This window comes from Dendrobates tinctorius, unplaced genomic scaffold, assembly GCF_039654945.1.
Source record: "Dendrobates tinctorius isolate UK_male_01 unplaced genomic scaffold, ASM3965494v1 ptg000072l, whole genome shotgun sequence".
Taxonomy (NCBI): domain Eukaryota; kingdom Metazoa; phylum Chordata; class Amphibia; order Anura; family Dendrobatidae; genus Dendrobates; species Dendrobates tinctorius.
In genome coordinates, this window is record NW_027361740.1 from 1370018 (window position 1) to 1394421 (window position 24404).

A 24404-nucleotide genomic window follows, 5' to 3' on the forward strand; every position below is an offset into this window, starting at 1 on the left:
GCGTGCATGCAGCCCTGGACATGTACGGGAATGCTAGACCTGTTATTGCTCGATCTCACGTGCCAGAGCCTTGCTTATCCCTCTAGTAAGCTTGACGCGTACTGCGGGGGCATGCCGGAGTCTCGGTTGTTAACGGAATAAAGCTGAGAAATCGCTAGCACAACTACAAACACACATACCACACCACACACAGAATCGACAAAGCTTTCAAAGTGTGCATCTTTTCTTTAGGTGGCATGGTTGTGGTTTCCCGGGTGGAGTCCAATTAAGCCACAGGCTCCACTCCTGGTGGTGACCTTTTGGACATTCCTTTAAGGTTCAGCTTTGCAATCATACTGCCCCCGGAAACCAAAAACTTTGCCTTCATGGACGCTGTTTGGAGGTTCGTGGGAATATTGCCACCCGATCAGCAGTCAGCATATGGGTCGCCCTCCCAGGGCTGCTTGGTACTCGGCACCGTGCCGGTGTCAGTGGGATGTGTCACAGCAGCGGTGACCCAGACGGTGGCCCTGGGCGCCCATGTAAATGGCGTGGTATAATGGTAAAGAGTTTATATAGATAGTTTGACGCCACCTATGGTGTTCGGCAACATAGATGTTAGGCCGACGCTGCATGCAGATCCTCTGGGACTGATGGTGTTGTGCAGCAAAGATGGTGAAGCTCCCCACAGGTGGAGCTGGAGTCCCAGGGAAGTGTAGATGTAGTGATGGGGGAAAGGCACAGGCGGTGTAGGTGCTGGTATCCAGATGTAGCGGTGCTGGAATAACTGTAGGACACCAGAGCGTGCAGTTCCAAAGCTTTACTCACAGTCTGCAGGTTACACAGATGCCTGCCTCCGTGCTATGTCCTCCGGGTCAGGACCTCAGCCAACCTCCGGGACCAAAATGGAAAGCTCCCTTCCAACACTCCGCCAACATGTACCTTCCTGAACGTCTCCTTTCTAGCACTTGTGGGGGAAGCACTCACAGGACTGTGGTTCACTGAAGCGCCTCCTGTCTAACAGATGTTCCTCAGACTTTACTTGTATGGCAGACAGCTGTAGCCTTTTCCTTCTGGCTCCCACACGTCGATGCTGGGGCCTCCGAGCCTTAGTTGGGTACAGAGCATTTATAGCTGCTACTTCCCCCGGTTTCTGCTGCAGGAACGTCAGTGTCCCTACAAACTCGGAGACCGGAATCGGGACCATGCGCTCCAGCTAGGAGTGAGCCTTAACTCTGCTCATCCTCCAGCTCCCCTTCTCACGTCCACACACTTCCCCTTCCCTGCACAGAGTGCCCTAACTTACCTCCTCCCGACCACAGAGAGCAGCTCCTCAGCAGTCAGGTTCAGAGGTCTCCCTGCTAGCCTGGAGTGGGAAATGTTTTGTGTGTTGGTTTCACTGCTAGAGAGATCCTTTGTTGCTCCCAAGCGTGACAACACACTCCCTAGGAGGAAGGTAATGCCACAGTGGCGACCGTACTCTTGGGGACGCCACAAGTGCACTGAGGTCCAGCCACTGTTGGATGATGGTGCTGGTACATTGACCCAGACCACTACATTCCCCTCGCACTCTACACTGCCAAAATCTGACCCAGAGGAAACTCAGGTTCCCCTTCCCACATACTATACCACCTTACACGGTGACAAGGTGAGGAAGGTGCAGATGAAAGTGCAGGTTCCTTGAGTAGGTGGGGGTGGCATATTCATGGGCGATCGCACTGGCACAGGGCACCGCATAGTACGCAAAAGTGTCTCTGCCGGTGGGAGGGCCTAAACAGCCAAGTGCAGTGAGATGGAAGATGGGGACGACAAGGAGTTCAGAGTAGTGCTGGGATTCCCTAGCAAGGAGACTTATGTAATTGTTTTCAATGTTGGGACAGCAATTTTTGGGGAGCACTATACTCTGGTGAATAATATATGGGGCCCACCATACACTGGAGCATTCCAAAGGTGGACATCAGACACTAGAGCAGCATTTACAGGGCCCATTATACACTAGAGCAGTAGAAATGGGGCCCATTATATATGGAGCATTATTTGGGCCCATAAGATAGTGGAGCTTCATCCATTGGGACCAACATATACTATAGCATTATGTGGAGCTCAACATATACGGTTTGAAACATTATATGGGAATAATGATTCCGTATGGAGAAATATATGGGCCTCATTACTCTGTATAGCTCACTAAGCGCTGGCCATAATACTGTATGGAGTTATATACTGTCCGTTTTTGGAGGTATTGGAGAATTTAAAATGGATATCAGTCATGAGATGTAAGAATTGAAGTATTTTTCATTGTACTATAATCTTTATTTTTTTTATATAGCGCTAACATATTCCGCAGCGCTTTACAGTTTGCACACACATTATCATCACTGTCCCCGATGGGGCTCACAATCTAAATTCCCTATTAGCATGTCTTTAGAATGTGGGAGGAAACCAGAGTACCCCCACGCAAACACAGGGAGAACATACAAACTCCTTGCAGATGTTGTCCTTGGTGGGATTCGAACCCAGGACCCCAGCGCTGCAAGGCTGCAGCGCTAACCACTGAGCCACTGTGCCGCCCTACTGCTATTTCTCTGCCGTATCGGAGCATCATGAGTTGTGGTATGTGTTAAAGGGGTGCTCTTTGGCCCTGGGCCCACGAAAACCTGGAGCCAGCCCTACCCCCCCACAACTGTAGCCAAATAACCCCCATTCTTCAGTACGTAACTAGTATTATGAAGTAAATTAAGGTTGACAAGCTTAAGTAATAAGAATTGATGCTTTTGGCATTCAAATGGGCACTGTAGGTGTGTTTCCTGTCCTCCTCTCACTGCCGACTTTAATTCCCCATTGACTTACATTGGGTTTCGTGTTTCGGTCGGACCCCCGACTTTTCCCTATAGTCGGCCGATTTTGCTCAACCCGACTTTTGGAAAAGCCGGGTTTCATGAAACGAAACTCGACCCTAAAAAAACAAAAGTCGCTCAACTCTAGTTATTACTTGATCTCGCGTGCCAGAGCCTCGCGTGTCCCTCCAGTAAGCTGGACGCGGACCACGGGGGGCATGCAGGAGTCTCGTTCGTTAACAGAATTAAGCTGACAAATCGCTAGCACAACTAAAAATGGACATGCACCACCACCCACAGAATCCAGAAAGCTTGCAATCTGTCCATCTTTTCTGTGGCTGGCATGGTTGAGGTTGCCCGTGTGGAGTCCAATGAAGCCGCAGGCTCCACTCCTTGTGGTGGTGCCCTTCTGGACATTCCTTTAAGGTTCAGCTTTGCAACCATACTGCCCCTGTAAACCAAACACTTTGCCTTCATGGACACTGTTCGGAGTGTCGTGGGAATAACGCCGCCCGATCGGCAGTTGGCATAATTTATGGTGGGAAGTCTGACGGTATATGATCGTCTTCAATTTTAGAATTTTAGAATTTTTTTTGTATATTAGATTTTTATTCCAGCCTTTCTTGACTTTATAAGGGTATGACATGCCTATATCTGTGTCTCCTCCTCCTCCTTTTACTCCTCCACCTCTTTTCTATATGTAGTTGCCCTTTTCCATATGTTATTTGTGTCTTCTGAGCATTTTGTCTGCTTTGAGACACCTTTTAAGGTGTCTTGTATGTGTTTTCTAGGTGTTTGTATGTGTTTGTGTTTGCCTGCCATTCTTTTCAATGGGGTTCGACGGTGTTCGACAAACATTCGACGAACTTGCCTCCTGTTCGACGGACCGAACCGAACTCGAACACTAGCGGGGTGGCTCAACACTACTCCTGATATATAGATGTACATTTTTAATGTTTAAACTATGCTATATATACCTGGTATCTGGTGATACTGTACCCTTTCTGCCAGGAAAGGGTACAGCCCACCACTCTAAGTGTATCATTGACACCTGGAACATTGGCCCACATGTGTGATTATTTCTTGCGGATCTTCTTTTTATATTGTGGTGTGATCCATCCTGAACATGTGAGAGTCTGTGGGTTACTCCTGCAATTTATATGTAGATTTAAAAATTACCCCAACACTGTATACAGCTCTACGCTTGTGATACATTACCCATTTACTGTTTTTTATATTCTGGTCTAATCCAAACTGACCAAGTGAGAGTCTGTTTCTGACCCTGGAAATAAATACTGAGATTGACAATGACCTCTACACTGGATACAGCTGTATGCTTCAGATCCATTACCGTTTTACGTCTTTTTATATTGTGTTGTAATCCATACTGAGCCTGAGAGCGTCTGTGTCTGCCTCCTGAAATATATACGGAGATTTAGAATGTTTAAACTATACTATGCTGGAATGCACTTCCCAGGTCAATACGATTAGTCCCCAATCCCCACAATTTTAAGCGTACCCTGAAAACGCATTTATTCAGACTGGCCTATCGCCTCAACACATTAACCTAATCTATCCATGTGTGGCACAGCCAAAAGTTTTACCATAACCAGGTTCCCCGCATCATGTTCCCACATGCATCCATTAGCCCTCTGTGTCTGTACTGTTACACACTTAACATTATGGCTGGTCCATACAATCAGGGCCCTCACTCCTCTTGGTATTTGTTATAATCTATGTGATTATTGTTATGCTGTACTGTCTATTATCTGTACAAATCCCCTCTGAAATGTAAAGTGCTGCGGAATATGTCGGCGCTATAGAAATAAAATTTATTATTATTATTATACTATATATACCTGCTATCTGATGATACTGTACCCTTTTTCTACTTTTTATATTCTTGTCTAATCCATACTGAGCCTGTGAGCATCTCTGTGTGACTCATGAAATATATACGGAGATTTACAATTATCCTTCGACTGTATACAGCTGTACGCTTCCGATACAGTACCATATATCTGATGTTATTTTGGGTACATTTTCTCCAAAATTTGGAAGTATGGTGGAAGAGGCCACGGACGTGGGCATGGGGGGGCCAGCTGGTACTGATGGTGGTGGTGCATCTGCTGGTAGTGGCAAAAGCACAATAGCAGCTAAGACAGGAGGTGTTGAGCCTGCGTCATGATCTGGCTACGGAAGACCTGGAAGGCTACCTTTTCTGGGAGTAGGTTTTCCGCTTTTAAAGCTGGAGCATCAGGAACTGGTTTTGGCTTACATTGCTGAAACATACTCCTGCTAATATGCCCTCCTCTTCTGAAGTTTCAAAAAATGCAAGCACTGAGTCGTCAAGTGCTGGCTCCTGGTCAGGAAGAACCCCTTTCCTTGTGTCCTTCACCCCCACCAAAAGTGAATGATGCAGCAGGCCACACTTCACATTAGTCCATGTAGCTCTTTCTCACATACCATCCACGGGTTATCAAGTCAAATCATGAATTCCGCAGTCCAAGATGAATCTGACATGGAATGTGGGTCACCAGCCAGGGCAGTGGGGTTAATCGGTATACCGGGCCGGTGTCTCAGAGGGATGTGTCACGGTGGTGGTGACCTGGTCCATGGCCCTGGGCGTCCATGCAAAGGGGTGAATAACATTTATAGGTGAATGATACGTGACGCCAACTGTGGTTTCTGATCAGATTGACCAGCGCTACAGTGTTGCTTCTCTGGGACAGATGTTGTGGTGCAGCTAAGATGTAGAAGCCCTGCACAGGTAGGGCCGTAGTCGCAAGGCAGATGAAAGAGTTGGTAGATGGTGTGCAGTGCAGGATGTAGCAGAGCCATGCGCCAGGCGCAGGAGAAAGATGACAGACACAGTCGTGCAGTTCCTTTACCTGTACTTGGTAAGAGCCGTCCAGGACCAAGAGTACAGATGGAGAAGGAGTTGGTCAGCCTGGAAGCAAATTAGGATTTCTCTCTCTGTAGATAGGTAGTGTGGCCTCCGTTCTAGCGCTTATCTGAGGTACTTGCAGTACAGAGTTCACTGAAGTTCCCCCTGTTGACTCTCTTTTGGAACTTTCTCGTATGGCAGGCAGCCGTAGCCTTTTCCTTCTGGCTCACACACGTCGCTGCTGGGGCCTCCGAGCCTTAGTTGGTAACAGAGCATTTACAGCTGCTACTTCCTCCGGTTTCTGCTGCAGGACCGTCAGTGTCCCTACAAACTCGGAGACTGGAATCCGGACCATACGCTCCAGCTAGGAGTGAGCCTTAACTCTGCTCATCTTCCAGGTCCCCTTCTCACGTCCACACACTTCCCCTTCCCTTCACAGACTGCCCTAACTTCCCTCCTCCCGAACACAGAGAGCAGCTCCTCAGCAGTCAGGTTCAGAGGTCTCCCTGCTGGCCTGGAGTGGGAACTGTGTTGTGTGTTGGTTTAACTGCTAGAGAGATCCTTCATTGCTCCCAAGCATGACATCGCACTCCCTAGGAGGAAGGTAATGCCACTGTCGCGACCGTACTCTTGGGGGCGCCACAAGTGCACTGATGCCCAGCCACTGCTAGATGATTCTGCTGGTACATTGACCCAGACCACTACATTCCCCTTGCACTCTACACAGCCAGAATCTGACCCTGATGAAACTCAGGTTCCCCTTCCCGCATACTATACCACCTTACACGGTGACAAAGAGGAAGGTGCGGATGAAAGTGCAGGTTCCTTGAGCAGGTGGAGGGGTCATACTCATGGGCGATGGCACTGGCACAGGGCCCCTCATAGTACGCAAAAGTGTCTCTGCTCCCACCCGCCACCTGACCCACCGCCGTACTATGAGGGGCCCTGTACCAGTGCCGTCGCCAATGAGTGGGCCCCCCCTGCTTGCTCAGGATCACAGCACTTGCAAAGTTGAAATACTTACCTCTCCCTGCTCCACCACCGTGACGTCTTCCACGTTTTGTGACAGTGACATTCTGGTCAGAGAGCGCGATGACATCACGTCTGTACGCCCTCTGCCTAAATAGTCCAAGTGCAGTGAGATGGAAGATGAGGACGATGAGGAGTCCAGAGTACAGGGATTCCCTAGCGAGGAGACTTTTTCATTGTTTTAAAGGTTGGGAGCAATTTTTGGGGAGCACTATATTCTGGAGAATGATATATGGGGCCCACCATACACTGGAGCATTCCAAAGGTGGACATCAGACACTGGAGCAGCATTTACAGGGCCCATTATACATTGGAGCATTAGAAATGGGGCCCATTATATATGGACCATTATTTGGGCCCATAGGACAGTGCAGCTTCATCCATGGGGACCAACATATACTGTAGCATTATGTGGAGCTCATCATATACTGTATCGAACATTATATGGGACCAATGATTCTGTATGGAGAAATATATGGGCCTCATTACTCTGTATGGCGCACTATGCGGTGGCCATAATACTGTATGGAGTAATATACTGTCCGTTTTTGGAGCTATTGGAGAACTTTAAATGGATATCAGTCATGTGATGTAAGAAGTGAAGTATTTTTCATTGCACTATACCGCTATTTCTCTGCCGTATCAGAGGATCCTGAATTGTGGCATGTGTTAAAGGAGCCCAGTGACACTCTTTGGCCCTGGGCCCACGAAAATCTGGAGCCAGCCCTACTACCCCCTTAACTTTAGCCAAATAACCCCCAGTTTTCAATGCCTAACTATTATTATAAAGTAAATTAAGGTTGACAAGCTTAAGTAATAAGAATTGATGTTTTTGGCATTAAAATGGGCACTGTAGGTGTGTTTCCTGTCCTCCACTCACTGCCAACTTTTCTTCCCCATTGACTTGCATTGGGTTTCGTGTTTCAGTCGGCCTTCGACTTTTCACGATAATCGGCCGATTTCGTTCGACCCGACTTTTGAGAAAGTCGGGTTTCATGAAACCCGACTCGACCCAAAAAAAGGCAAAGTCGCTCATCTCTATCTGTGACCTCTTTAGTAGGATCATTGTCTATGTACCAGAAGAATCTAAGGAAGTTCCTGTCTCTCTCTCACAAGTAAACAATGGAACATTTGCTGGATGCCAGCGATGAAAGCAATGGAATCCTTACGGAAGCGCAAAAGTACTCCCAGCAGTTTGTTATTGAGGCCTGTCAGTAGAACATCATTCAGGGAGATATCATCAAACTTAGCACTGGAGTCAAACACCACTCTAATCTGGCCCGGTTTCTTAGGGTGGTAAACTCCAAACATGGGTAGGAACCAACATTCTTCAGAGTCTTTGAGAGTGGGATCTAGTTCTGCATGGCAGTTTTCGACAATCTTTGACATGAAAGAAAAAAAGTGATCTTTCATTTCTGGTTTCTTCTGCAGATTATGTTTAAGAGAGGAGAAACGTTTTAATGCCTGATTTCTGCTGTTTGGTAGATGTGGTCTGTGGGTTCTGAAGGGAAGAGGTACGACCCAGCTGTTGGCCTCATCTTTTACAAATCCCTTGTCCATTACTTCTAAGAACAACTTGTTCTCTACTGACATTGCTACTTGGTTGTCTTGCTTAGTTCTCTGGAAGACTGTGCGCCCCAACTGATCCTCATAACTTCCTGACACCATACTGATGTCATGAGTAAAGTCTATTAAATGATTGGGCAGTTGGATGCTGTGTGGTAGTTCCTTGACATGGAACTTGTTGTTGCAAGGTCGAAACAGAGATGGCTGTCCTTTCTCCAATGTATTTGTTAGCATACTTGTCACAGAAGATGGGGCGTGCATATGTCCCAAGCATACGTTTCCTATTATGACCCATCCTAGGTCTAGCTTTTGAGCATAGGGAGCATTGTGGAGTCCATTGATATGACATCTCACTTTATGGACCTGTAGGATATCTCTTCCCAACAGCAGTATAATCTGAGCTTGATGGTCGAGTTCCGGTATAAGGTGTGCTATGCGTTTCAAGTGAGCATGATGGATTGCCACATCTGGTGTAGGGATTTCAGATCTTTTGTCTGGTATCTGATTACACTCGATGATTGTAGGTAGTGATAGGCAGAATTGTCCATCTAAGGACTCAATTTGTTAGTCAGCAGCTTTCCTGCCTGCTGTTGTCAAAGTACCCACACATGTCTTTAATGAGTAGGGGGTGCTTGGCCCTTTGATGTTGAATAGGCCAAAGAATGTTGATCTAGCCAAGGATCGATTACTTTGATCATCCAAGATAGCATACAGTCTTACAGCTTTGTCTCTATGACAAATGGTACACTCTGACTAGGCATACTTTTGAACAGGACCTACCGTCTATTGTCCCTTTACAGACTTCGGTACATTGTGAAGTGATCTCTGGCATAGCTGCATCAGTGTTCCTTTCCTTACCTCCATGCTCACTGCCAGCTGGCGTGTTTTGTGCACTGCATGGAGCTGGGCCAGGGTGTAGAGCAGTGCTATGATCTGTGGTGCCACACTCTGAGCGTTTTACACTGACCATACAATCCTAGGCGAGATGAGTTGTAGATGAGCAGCACTTGTAGCAGATACCGTTCTCTTTCAGGAAGCTTCTGCTATCTGGCATAGATTTTTCCCTGAAGGCTCTGCATTTCAGGAGAGGATGAGGCTTCTGATGGAGCGGGCACTGCTTGTCAGGGTCCTGCACCTTAGTCTCTGATTGGGAGCAGCCAGCAGACCTGTAATTGGAACTTGGAGAAGAAACATAAGTCTTGTGCACTGCCACAGACGTTCTGCGTGGATTTGCAGCTGGTGACGGTGTGGCATATGACATTGCAGAAACAGAGAAATGGGGGCACCACCGAACTATTCAAAGGGATCCAACCTTGGCCTATACAACTATGTACAATTTAAGGGAAGAAAAAAGAAATAGGCCAAAATCAGGGGATCACCCTAGGCAGGAAGTAGCATAAAAATTCAAATTTTATTCAGCACAGAAGAACAGACACAAAATATGTTAAAAACATTAAAAATAGTCACACATGTGAAACATAGACAGATTGCACAAAGCTCATAATAGAGTAGACCACCTGCAGCTATACACTCCACACTAAGTATTGATTTAAATAACGACCCTAGGTCCATGTAAACAGCATGCCAAAGTGTGGTAGATACACACCATCAAATGAATGCCTTAACCGTGCATAAAGTGAGGAGTAATCCCTATACAATTGTGGTAAATCATTAGTTCAAAGCTTGAGGAAATAAGGCTGACACTGGTAACTGGGGATCACCACAAATGGAGTTGTATTGCCACAAAGCTACTTATCCAAATGCAATGCATGGGTACAGAGGATCATAGGTTTAAATAACCAACCTCAAGAGTGCAAATACCCAAGTCCCAAAAGCAGGCATGGAGCATACAGTTAGCCTACATAATAATGGGCACATAAGGATAATTGATGTGGGCTGAAATAGCCACCTACAATAAACAGCACAAATTCACATTAGCTGTATACAGAACCCATGTGGAGTGGAGCCAGGCAGAGAATGAGGACCTGACGCGTGTCACCACCCTAAGTGGCTTCATCAGGGGTACTGACTGCCAGTCTGCTGTGTCAATATATATGATGGTTAGTTGTTAATAGGGGGCAGCTGCGCTGCTGCTTACCATGAAGAGATCAGTGACAGGATACACCTGGAGACATGTGCGAGGCTTGCAGCCCATGGGGGCGGCTGGTAGCCCATGGTGACAGCGTGTGGTGTCTCAGTGCATGCATAATTAGATCAAGTGCGCAAGCACCGGCGTCTACAGGGCAGGAAACGCATTCACAGACAAAGGACTGTGATGGCATATGTTATTGCAAAATCACAATAATCTTGGCACTCAATGTGTGAAATATTCAGACACTTTTATTTCATGCATCCAGACAGAAAGGTTAAATGTTTTCGGTCCAACAAAGGACCTTCATCAGAATAATCTTGTTTACTGAAATATACATACAAAAGGAGAACAAAAAAGAAAGCGTTAATTGCTGTCCACATCATCACAAAAATACATACTAAGAAAAAACATGGCAAAATATATGTTCCAAATCCGTCAGTATACTTCAAAAGAGAAAAAGACAGCAAGTAGAAGTACTATCCAAGGGTGCTTGGGTGAGTCAGGCGATGGAAACTCCATACGTGCTATGCTGGTCGTTAAGGAAGAGGGAGCCAATAGGTGAGTATGGTTCAACATGAAAGGAACTAAAAACATAGTAACATACATAGTAACATAGTTATTAAGGTTGAAGGGAGACTTTAAGTCCATCTAGTTCAACCCATATCCTATCCTAACTTGCCCTAACATGTTGATCCAGAGGAAGGCAAAAAAAACCCATGTGGCAACAGTAAGCTTCACATTGGGGAAAAAAATTCCTTCCCGACTCCACATACGGCAATCAGACTAGCTCCCTGGATCAACGCAATATTAAGGAGACTAGTGTATATACCCTGTAATATTATACTTTTCAAGAAAGGCATCCAGTCCCTTCTTAAATTTTAGTAGTGAATCACTCATTACAACATCATATGGCAGAGAGTTCCATAGTCTCACTGCTCTTACAGTAAAGAATCCGCGTCTGTGAGTATGCTTAAACCTTCTTTCCTCCAGATGTAGAGGATGCCCCCTTGTCCCCGTCACAGGTCTAAGAGTAAAAAGATCATTAGAAAGGTCTTTGTACTGTCCCCGCATATATTTATACATTGTAATAAGATCACCCCTAAGCCTTCGATTCTCCAAACTAAATAACCCCAATTGTAATAACCTGTCTTGGTATTGCAGACCCCCTAGTTCCCTAATAACCTTGGTCACTCTTCTCTGCACCCGCTCCAGTTCAGCTATGTCTTTCTTATACACCGGAGACCAGAACTGTACACAGTATTCTAAGTGTGGTCGCACTAGTGACTTATATAGAGGTAAAATTATGTTCTCCTCATGAGCATCATGACCAATTATTAGTGGTAAGATTGTGCGTCCTTGTGTGTCAAAGGATACAGGTATATCAATGTATCGTATATGTGTATCCTAGTGCTCCCAGGATGGCTAGGAATAGAAATCATACCAGTACCTGAAACAGATAGATCCTTTCAATGATAGCCAAATAGGACAAAGTCGAGAGTCTACAAGCAGAAAAGAGGTTATAAGCATTTAAAGCGATAGGTGTGACACAATGTATATGGCAGTCATATAGCAGCATAGTACCTATCAACTATGTGAGGTCATGTGTAGAGAGAGGCTACATAGTTGTAATACCTGGATGGCCTGTGAGTGTATTAAGCTGCTGGCATCTGGGCAGCGTATATGGACAATGGAGTCCAGCAATAGAAAAGGCAGCTGTAAAAACAAATAGCTTATCAAATAGTGAACTGCAAGTGTGAGGCAGGGAATAGACGGAAAAGAGGTAAATATAGCTGTGCACCTTAGGGCAACAGAAGAAGGCCCTCCAGGGTCACTGAAGCAGGGAGTGAAGACAGGGCTTGCAGCAAAGGGTAAACAACCTCTAAAATTGAATTGCACTGTAACAAAATAAAGAGAGGTACATGAAAAGTTAATTGACAGGAGTCCGGCTTATCGCCTCATCTCCTGCTCTATTTACATAGTGAAACCCTGGTGCATGGTATGGCTGCCCCGTGTGGAGGACACTATGAGGAGCCAGCGCTTCCGGGTTTAAATGCTGACCAGGGGCGCGTCATAGCGAAATGTGAAATGTGAAGTGCGCGCATGCACAGTAGAATGGGGAAAGGAATGAATGCCAGCTGTACCGCTGTGTGAGCTGCACGGCATGTAAACAAGCAGCGCCTATTGTGGAGCGCTAAGGAGTGTGGCTGGACAATAGGACAAGGGGAGGATCAGGGAGACAAAGAGAGCAAAGAGGCCACTGTGTACATGGCTGCCTTAATATATGTTAATTAGGAGAAGCTAATCAAAAGCGATGGTGTGTATATGTGATCTACAAATAACTTAAATATATGCTAATTAAGGGTGGCTGATCAAATGCATTGGTGTGTATGTGGGATCTGCAACACCACTATAGGACACACAACAGAACCTCAGGTATGTTGTGTGAGACATCTGACATTGATAGGGGCTGCTAACAATGCTTATGGTGCTGACAGTGTATATGATGCTCAGGGGGTGCCTCATGATCTGTATGTTGTTGCTAAGAATTGTAACTTAGAAGATATATTGGTAGCTACTGCCAACTAGACCATATACATTACCGTGTGCAGAGTCAGAGGTGCCCAGTGAAAGAAATAGGGTAGAGGTTAATAATTCTGAAAAAAAAAATGAGACGATTAGGGTGGAAATCATGAATAAGAAATCAGGTCATACAGTAACATTACAAAAAAGCTGAAATCTCAAATTCCCTATTGAGACCTTTTGGCTTTAGGGTCTGTAAAGTGAATATCCAAAAGGCCTCCCTCTTTTTGAGTATTTTAGACCTATTTTGGCCCCTCCTACTGATATCAACCTGTTCCAGAACCTGAAACCTGAGCTGTGATATATTGTGATTCTTTTCATGAAAATGTAGTTGAAGGGGTAAATGAGTTTTCTTGCAACGGATAGTGGATTTGTGCTGTGATATTCTGTCTCTACAATTCTTTCAGTGGTTTGCCCACGTAAGCGAGTCCACAGGGGCATATTATGATGTACACGACAAAGGACGATTCACAAGTGTAGAATCCCTTGATTGGAATCCCCTTACCAGTTAAAGGGTGGAATACATTAGGGCCTTTTTGAACTTTGTTGCACTGTAGACAGTTTAAACAGGGAAAAGTGCCCTGTTTTTGAGTTTGAAGGAATGTCTGTCATTTAAGTGTTAAGGCGAAGCCAATATCTGCTTTAACCAACTTGCCTTTGAGATTCCTAGCCCTGCGAAAGCTGGGTAGAAATGGGGCCTGAAACTCCGGGATCTTAGGATAGCTTTTTGACAGGATATTCCAATGTCTGCAAATGGTCAATTGGATTATTTTGGAGAGGGGGTGATATGTGCTAACAAAGGGAATTATTTTGGGGCATTAGAGTCCCTGCTTGATGAGGTATAACATTTAGCTCGATTAAGTACCCCCTGGGGGTATCCCCTGTCCGAGAATTTGTTTTCCATTTCCCTGGTATTGGTATCCGACACAATACGTTCCACCCTTTTAAACTGTGATCTGGGTATTGAATTCTTTGTAGCTGGTGGGTGACAGCTACCATGATGAAGGAGACTGTTCCTATCTGTGGGTTTGGTAAATAAGTCAATTGACAATATACCAGTTCTATCAACATTAATCATGGTGCCGAAGAAGTTGATACTTTCAGTGTTATACTGAATGGAAAATTTAAGCTCAGGCCAGATGCTATTGATATAACCGTCATATTGCGTTAGAGTCAACTGGGCCAACCCAGATGCAGAATATGTCCTCAATATAGTGTCGCCACAGCATGGCGTGGCTGGTGAAGAGAGGGTGATCATAAATGAAGTCCTCTTCAAATTTTGCCATATATGCAATTGTGTGGCGCCCCTGCGGATCCAGTAGCCACAGATGTACTGCACCTCATCCAGAGGTGTGGTATCTCACGACCAGGTAAGATGGTGACACTTTACCACACTCTTAACACTGCACCCAACACACACACCAGTTAGTCAGGGCATCTGGGTGTACCCTTCGGGAGGATGGACTCATCCCAGACTGGCTAGGAAAGGGTGTTGGGGGTTAGTGGGGAAGGTAAGTAGAAGGGGAGGAGCTTAGGAAGTGGAGTGATTTAGAGCAGCCAATGAGTGATAGCGAGTGGGTGGAGCTTAGAGCAAGAGTGGGAGATTTGAAGTCAATTGAGAGAGTTCCCTCAGCGGAAGAGCAGGTGGAAGGATGTATTGAGGGCAGCTCCTGTCAGGAGGAGCTGCTGGACGAATTGGCTTTGAAGGAAAGCTCCCTGAAGGAAGGATTGATATTTCTAGAGTCCCACGCTGATAGTCATCAGGTGGGGAAGGAAATTAGGTCGCAGAAGGGTCTCAGCCCATAGCCTAGTGAAGTGTACAATGAACTTAACTAGCAAGCTGGCAGTTGTGGATGCTGTATGGGCCACAGCGATTCCCACAGTTATCTTCCCAGAAAGGCAGCCATATAGGATCAAGAAGGGACAAATTCTGACAGGATCCACTGCAGCTAGCCTGGGACACTGACTGTGAAAGTGCTGGGTAGGAGAGCAGAAACCAGCACAGTGAGACGGCCTAGGAAGGAATATACTGACAGGGTGTGATGGAGGGGTGTACTCATCTACCCGGGAGTTTACTGGACCCCTGACCTGGAGGACTCAGCACCGAAGTGGGCGTCTGTGTGCACCAGACAGTGAGTAAAGCCCTTTGGAACTTCATTCAACTGAGTCCGTGTCTCCTTTCTACATCCAGCACTCAGCACTGCTACATCCTCCACTCTGCTTGACAACATCACCCCTGAAAACAACTCTTAACAGCCCTGGGACTATTGTTCTACCTGTGGAGAGCCACTTTCACCTCAGCTGCGACACAGCAACAGTCTCAGGGGAACAACACCGCAGTGCTGGTCGCCTCTGACCAGAATACCACAGGTGGAGTCACGTATTCAACAATAAACCTTTATTCCCAATTTAATACACTTCAACAACAACAAACAACTTCCTTTTCATCTGACCACCTGGGGCCACAGACCGGGTCACAGCCACTGTGACACCATCCCCCATTGAAGTCGATGGGCCTGTACCAAGTGCCCCACGGCCCTCGGGGCGTGTCATATTTTGGTGTCACGAACAGGATAACGAAGCCCGGTGTCACCGGGTCCTGTGTGCCGAAGATTTGATGGATTTGAAGAATAAAAAATGCCTAAAATGTATAAAGAAGCGGATTTATTGAACTGTGATTTGGACTCTAAAGATGGCCACCAGAGCGGTGAAGCGGGGCATGTCATTACAGGTGACACTCAAGGAAGAGCACGAAAAACCGTTAAGTCCCCCTGCCTGTATTATTCTGTGACTGCGTCATGGCCAACGCCCAGGGGAGTACGAGCCATATCCTGGTATGGTGGAAAAGGGAAACGATGATGCCCCCAAGGGGAGGAGAGAAGCTCAGCGGCGGGAAAAGCCTTGAAGGAAGAATCAGAACAACAAGCAGCCATGATGGAGAAAGTGCAACCAGAGGAGCATGGGGAAGTATGCTATCCTTCACCTAGCCCTGCGCTGCTTGGCTCTGGCCCAGAGGAGGAGTTGAATGTGGCCCAGCTGGAGCAGGAGATCCGCCGCCTACACCAAGATCTGCGGGACCGCCAGGCTCAGTTGGAGCTAGTGAAGCAGCAAGCCCAGGAGAGGTCTGGCCCCAGCGTACCACCGACACCGATACCCGATTCCAGCACTCTGCCCTCAACAGATCCGGAACCTGTGGCCGCAATGACACTGGAGGTCACCACCGCCATACCGGAAGTAGTGACACCTGTTCCAGGAAGCGGCTCTCTTGCACCCTCCACCTTGGATCTGACTGCCGCTTCAGCGTCCCTGACACCGGAGCCTGAGGAGGAGACCAGCGGTGCAGCAACACCAGGTACTGCTGGTGCCCTTGTGTCCTGGGAGGCTCTAGTAGGCCCAGTTAGGTCCCCATCACCCTTTCTGGGATGGAAAGTGTCATCTGGGGGGGGAAGCAGCCAAACAAGGCCCCATACCACCAGCAGTCAGTGATGAGCCTGTGCAGGAGGCAGATGATTTTTGTACCTAACAGCTAAGCAAATATGCTAAAGAGCGAGAAGAGAGGAGGAGACGGCATCTGGCCCTGGAGGAAAAAGACCTCCAGATTAAGAGGTGGACCAGGGGTGTTACTATCAAAGACCTGGAACGAGTGGGCTGGGGTAAGGTCCTGGAGTTTGACAATAACCAGGGCCACGGGTTTGTCTCTGATTCCAGGGGCTCCCCAGACCTCTTCGTTAATCGACGTGATGTGGAGGTCCACCTAATAAAGGGACATCCAAGCTGCAATCTGACACCAGGCGACCTGGTTTCCTTCACCCGGCATCTGGGGCCACGAGGCTGGTACGCCCTCAATGTTCGGAGAATCCTACCAGAACTGGCCACTGCATATGAGCAGCAGGAGGCAGCCAATAAGGTGGCAGCAGTGGCAGCAGAGATCCCCAGGCCGGTTACAACATTCTATCCTGGAGGGAAGATAATAACCACTCTAGCCCCTGCATCTGGAGCAGCTACACCCCAAGCTGCTATTGCTCCCACCACAGCAAGCACCAAACCATCTCCACCAGGAGGGGCTCAACATGTCAGGCCGCCTATAAGTGGCCATCCAGATCACTTACCCTGGAAGTAGAAGGGTTATAAGGCTTCCATCACCCCAGGGGGTGATTACAATTGAGGAGTTCTACTAAAGTACTGAACAGTTACCCAGGGGGGTATAAGCACAGTTGTGCCTCATTGATTTTTCATGCTCACAGTTCTGCCCCAGTTTGGCATCCGTTCAGTTGCAACCAGAAACTGAGAGATCTCGAACTGGAAGTGGTCTCAAACTTTTTGTAAATAGTTTGCACCTCTTCAGGTGCTCTCTCTTGGTTTTACTAGAACCTTTGATAAAAGGACTACCTTAGACCAGAACAAAAACCCGTGGGTGTGGCTGAAAACTGGGTCTAAAAGAAAGGGCAGCATAAATTATGTCCTGCAGCCCACCCAGGACCACCATTGGATGTTTAGGGCGGGTCCTCCACCAGCAAAAGGACACTTCAAGATACCCCAGCTGGAGTTACCAAGAATTCCGTTGGATTTATGATAAAATGTTGCTAGTATTTATATATTGATAGTATTTATTAAAGATAGAATTAGAAGTATCTTAATCTATTATATAAAGCTCAAGTGTATGTATGTATGTATGTCCAGCTACAGCCACAAAATTTGGCACAGTCACATGTCTGGACCCCGAGAGCATCCTAGGCTATGTTGTGAGGCGAAATTTTAACCCCGCGCATTCCAATTCACCAAACAATTTTGCCCCTATCTTCATAATGGGGAAAAAGTGTGTGCGTATCAAGCCCTGCCCCTCATTATGATGACACAATGGTTGCCATGGCAATGCTGATGTCATCATAGGTTGCAAGCCCCGCCGCTCATTATGATGTCATAATGGTTGACTATGGGATGGAGGATGTGTGATGGGTATATGGGCACTGGACTATGGGATGGAGGATATGTATGACGGGTATATGGGCACGGGACTATGGGATGGAGGATGTGTATGACAGATGTATGGGCACTGGACTATGGGATGGAGGATATATATGACGGGTATATTGGCATGGGACTATGGGATGGCGGATATGTATGATGGGTATATGGGCATGGGACTATGGGATGGAGGATATGTATGATGGGTATATTGGCACTCGACTATGGGATGGAAAATATGTATGATGGGTATATGGGCATGGGACTATGGGATGGAGGATGTGTGATGGGTATATGGGCATGTGACTATGGGATGGAGGATGTGTGATGGGTATATGGGCACTCGACTATGGGATGGAGGATATGTATGATGGGTATATGGGCACCGGCCTAGGGGATCGTGGATATGTATGATGGGTGTATGGGCACAGGACTATGGGATGGAGGATAATTATAATTTGCTATAACTAACCACAGTTAGTTACTATGCCCGGGCAGCGCCAGGCTCTTCAGCTAGTATAGAATAAATTGCAAAGATAGTATTATTATTAAACAGAAAAGAGAGAATAAAAATGTGAAGTTTTTAAATACAAATTTGAACCAGGTGCTGAACCATAGTAAGCGGTTGTCACCAGTAGTGAAAACTTGCACCAGGTGGCGAACCATAGTTAGGGGTTGTCACCAATTAGCACTTTGAGTTATAGGTAGCATAGCTAAAGTTATAAAAAGTTATTCTAGCTAACGTTAAAAGAAAAGGTACCTCTCCCTGGAGAAGAAGTTTTAGTCTATATTGTTATCTATCGGTAGTAATGCTTTAAAAACGTTTTGAATGTTCTTTTGTAACATCTTGTGCTTTATTTTCAGCCCGCGGACGTGCTGGGTTTAACAGGGGGGAATGTGGCACCCCTGCGGGTCCAGTAGCCACAGAGGTACTGCACCTCATCCAGGTACACCCGAATGCCCTGACTAACTAGTGCGTGTGTTGGGTGGAGTGTTAGGAGTGTGGTAAAGTGCCCCCATCTTACCTGGTCGTGAGATACCACACCTCTGGATGAGGTGCAGTACCTCTGTGGCTACTGGACCCGCAGGGGCGCCAGAATTGCATACAGAGACAAAAAAACTGACTGGCACATCCAAACTATTGTGAATAGGTGCATACCAAGAGGAGCTACCCCCATATACAATATACAAAGAATGGTTGCACTCTATCATGCTAAATCATGTCAATGTGGAATATATGTAATTAGAATTGCAATATAGCTTTGGAATTATAGAAAAAATATATGAGACACTTAGCATAAAATTTGACCAAATATTTTCTGCCCAGCAGCCAACGTCAAGGCGGCCTCAAATCTGATGGGTACCTACACTGTGTGAATACCTCTCTAAGGCTGATGTCTGAATTCCTGGGTGAATGTAAACACCTCTGTCAGCAATGCCTGCATTTATGGGTAAGTAGGGAACTGCTATAATTAAAATCACCACCCGGTGGAGGGCGGAGTGCTCGGTCAGTAAGCTAACATACAAGAGACAAAAAAACTGACTGGCACATCCAAACTAGTGTAAATAGGTGCATACCAAGAGGAGCTACCCCCATATACAATATGCAAAGAATGGTTGCACTCTATCATGCTGTGTGGGCTGCTTGTTTACATGCCGAGCAGCCCACACAGCAGTACAGCTGGCATTCAGTCTTCTCCCTGCTCTACTGCGCATACGCGCGTGCTTCACATTTCACTTCGGTCATGTGACTGCTATGACGTGCCCCTGGTCAGCTTTTAAACCCAGAAGCGCTGGCTCCTCACAGCGTCCTCCACACAGGGCAGCCATACCACGGAACGGGGCTTCACCAGGTAAATAGAGCAGGAGATGAGGCGATAAGCCGGACTCCTGTCAATTAACTCTTCATGTACCTCTCTTTATTTTGGTACAGCGCGATTCCATTTTAGAGGTTGCTTACCCTTTGCTGCTAGCGCTGGCTTCATTCCCTGCTTCAGTGTCCCTGGAGGTCCTTCTTCTGTTGCCCTAAGGTGCACAGGTATATTTACCTCTTTTCCGTCTATTCCCTGCCTCACACTTGCAGTTCACTATTTGATAAGCCATTTGCTTTTACAGCTGCCACTTCTATTGTTGGACTCCATTAACAATATACGCTGCCCAGACGCCAGAAGCTTAATATACTCACAGGCCATCCAGGTATTACAACTATGTAGCCTTTCTCTACACATGACCTCACATAGTTGGTACTATGCTGCTATATGACTGCCATATACATTGTGTCACACCTATCGCTTTAAATGCTTATAGCCTCTATTCTGCTTGTAGACTCTCGACTTTGTCCTATTCGGCTATCATTGAAAGGATCTATCTGTTTCAGGTACTGGTATGATTTCTATTTCTAGCCATCCTGGAAGCACTAGGATACACATATATGATACATCGATATACCTGTATCCTTTGACACACAAGGACGCACAATATTACCACTAATAATTGGTCTTTTTAGTTCCTTTCATGTTGAACCATACTCACCTATAGGCTCCCTCTTCCTTAACGACCAGCATAGCACGTATGGAGTTTCCATCGCCTGACTCACCCAAGCACCCTTGGATAGTACTTCTACTAGCCATCTTTTTCTCTTTCGAAGTATACTGATGGATTTGGAACATATATTTTGTCATGTTTTTTGTTAGTATATATTTTTGTGATGATGTGGACAGCAATGAACGCTTTGTTTTTTGTTCTCCTGTTGTATGTATATTTCAGGAAACAAGATATTCTGATGAAGGTCCTATGTTGGACCAAAAACGTTAAAGCTTTCTGTCTAGATGCACAAAATAACAGTATCTGAATATTTCACACATTGAGTGCCAAGATTCTTGTCATTTTGATTTGATGGGTTGGATACCCGACTTGAGCACCAACATCTAAGCTATTCCTGAGTGCCGTGCTCCCTTCATAGGCATATGACATAGCAAAGTCAAAGCTGGGATCGTTTCTGATTGTCGCTTGTTGGTGTACAAAGTCTACAAAGACGGATAAGGAAGGGAACGGAACACTGTGTTTGTGTTTGTATGTGGAACCATGTGTGAGCCACATCTCCTGTAGATTGTAGGGCAACTTTTGGACTATAGGGTTAACACCTTTGGCTATGTCAAGGTATACAAGTCCTTGTAGATCATCCTCACATTTGGCAACTAGGACTTCCTTTAGCAGGTCACTTAGTTCTCTAAGTTTCTGGAGACCTTTGTTAGATATTTTAGGAAAGTCATTGATTCTTTTGAACCAGGCTCTCTCTATTACCTCTACTGAGCCATAGCACTCATCCAGCCTCTTCCAGATCTCTTTGAGGCCAATCTCAGGGCGGTTTATATTAATGTCTCTGATCCTAACTGCGTGTTTGACTGACTCTTCTCCCAGGTATTTGACTCAGAGGTCTATCACTTCCCTGTGTTGTAGCCCTAAGTCTCTAGTGACATTTTGGAAGGAAGCTTTCTAAGCTCTGTAACCTTCAGCTTGGTCAGTGAATTTCATGAGTCCCTTGGCAACCAGTTCACTTCGTGTGAAGAACTTAGCAAATTCTGTTGTGAACCGGTTGTCAGCAGAGGATACTGGTGATGGGCCGCTCTTATAGTGATGTGAAGTGCGTTCATACCTGTTTGTATCCTCAAGGTGGTACCAGCTGGTGTCAAATTGCTTCAGTCTGACGTGTGGTGTGTCAGCAAGGTATTTCACGTTGGTTACCTGCTGAGGGGTAAGGTAGTCATTAGCAGAATTATTTTGCTCCACATTTTCCTGGAGCTGAGCCTCATGATGATTCTCACTCGCTTCACTGGAGATGTCATGTTCTTGGTTATAGTTTGGATCAGGAAGTTTGTTAACATACTGAGATGTGCGTTGTGGTGAATCTTGCAGTGGCAACTTCAGACTTGACGTACTGCTTTGGCTATGCAGCTCAGGGTTTTGCGTGGCTTCTAGCAATTCTGCTTCAGTTAGGGCTGTGGCAGCTTTTCTTTTTGCTGCTAGGCTCTCTAAGGCGGCATCCACGTGTGCCTTCTCTAACTGCGTCTTGCTCTCTATGTCAGCTCTCTCTAATTTAAGTTGCATCTCTTGGTCAGCAAAGCTTGCTCGTATTTTGGCGACCTCAGCATTTGCGTGGGCAATGACAACCGTGCTGCTGATGGATGTAGACTTTGAGGAGACGGAGGTAACAGATTTTGTCCTGTGTGATTTGTGAGACATGGTGTCTTGGGGGAATGCTTGGCTGTGCAGAGATTGCTGTAGCTGTTGTGAATTCCCTTGCTCGGACTTCTGAGCTGGAGCTCCCTCTGGTGGTTACTGGGAGTAGTGGAGCTGGCCAGTCTGATGGAAGTTTGCCACCTGACGACGATGATTGGGAATCTGGAATTATTGTCTGGGAGCATATAAGTGAACAGGCTTCCCTTGGTGGTTGCTGGTGATTTCCTCCTTGTGCATTTTGAGCTCTTCAGTCTCCTGCCTGATCTGCATGGTTCAGTTAAGTGATTATTTTGCTAATCCTTTGCATCTAATCTGGTTGTGCCTTTTTTTTGCTTTCTGCTTTGTTACGAGGGTTCAGCGTACTCCCTGCTGGGGGCAGCGCTGGGCCCCGATCCATATGTTACAGCTTGTGCCAGTTTGTTCAGTCCCCTGTTATATTAGCATCTTTTACATTGCTTCCAGTTAACACCAGAGTGCTGATCCAGCGGGGGTGAGGTCGTGAGGCCTCAGGTTTTTTGTATATCAGAAGTTTTTGATTTTTTAGGGTTTTTGTGTGATTGCAGACAGTATCTTTTCTGTCCTGTCCTATTTAGATAGTTTGGGCCCCATCATTTGCTCAGTCTATTTTCTGCCTATGTTTGTGTCTCATCTTGTCTCGCCGACAATATATGTTTGGGGGGCTGTCTATTCCTTTGGGGATCTGCTCCAGGGCAGTTTAGATTTCACCTTTCTCGCTTTAGGCTTAGTTAGTTCTCCGGCTGTGCTGAGGCATCTAGGGATCTAGGGTATTGTAGGAACGCTCCACAGCTACTGCTAGTTGAGTTGTTAGGATCAGGGGTCTGCAATCCGCTAAGTTACCAACCTCTCTGGTTTCCTGGTGGCTTAGCCTGTTCCTGCCATCCTCCTCGGTGACCCATTCATAACATGTAGCTGTATTAAATTTCTGTGTAGCCGGTGACTTAAATCTCACTAGGTGGATGGCTGTTATGAATGAGTCACCGAAGGAGGAAAAAACAAAAATACAAGCTAAGTCCAGAAAACCGGAGAGGTTGGTAGCTATCGGATTGCAGACCCCTGATCCTATCCACAACAACTAACAGTAGCCGTGGGGAGTTCCTATAATGCCCTAGACCCCTCAATCACAGCCGGAGAACTAAATAGGCCTAAAGAAAGAAAGGGGAAATCTAAACTGCTCCAGAGCAGACCCCAAAGCAATAGGCAGCCCCCAACATATAATGACGGTGAAGCAAGATGAAAACACTAACACAGATAGAAAGATAGGTTGAGCAAACGATGGGGCTCAAGCTAACTAAAAAGGACAGGATAGAAAAGCTGCTGTCTGCAATCCGCAAAAAACCCTACCAAAAAATGTGCCAACCATCTGATAGGAAAAACAGGCCCTGAAGTCGCTAGGACTTCAAAAAGACTATATCAGCACTCAGGTAAATTCTGAAGACAGAGCAAAGAGACAAACTGATCAGAGACAAAAATGGAACTCAGCACACCCCCGACCGGGGATGGCTGAACTCCAAAAAACAAGGTAAACAAAATAAAACTAATAAGTTCAATAGCAGAGCAAAAACTTATCTTTGGGAAGCAGGAATCAGACTGGTCTCCAAGAATCCAGCAGAGAAATCACCAGCGACTCAGAAGGGCGTCGGCTGCCTTATATCCAGTCAGAATTTCCTGTTACCCAGTCATCATCTACCAGACCAGGTGTTTGGTAATCAGCCTCACTACCTTCCTTCACCAGAAGAGGGAGTTCATCAGACATCGACGGTGAAGGGGAAAATGAACTCACAACAGATGGCTGCAATTTCACTAGTTCCTGCAAGCTGGAAGGCTGTCTTTTCCCTGAATTCCCACTAGCTGGATGGCCGCTGTTTCACTGTTCTGTCCTCACTGAATAAGGCAGACTTTATTTGCAGTTATACAGATCAGCTAAACCACTATACCGGGGTCCAATAAGGAGACTGTTGGTTGAGTCTGTGCTTTTATTGAACTTGATATATTGATGCGGTGAAACTACAAGCAAAACATAATATATACAACCAGTCAGTACAGGGTACATCAGGAATACATATTATTCATTAATAGCTGACCTGGGCGGACTAATTAACCAGGCTAATATAGGACAGGAATTAGATACAGAAAGCATGATACATACCAGCGATGCAATTGCAAGGGGAGAAGAAAAGATGAGATGCTTATTGAATGCAGGCTGAAGGAA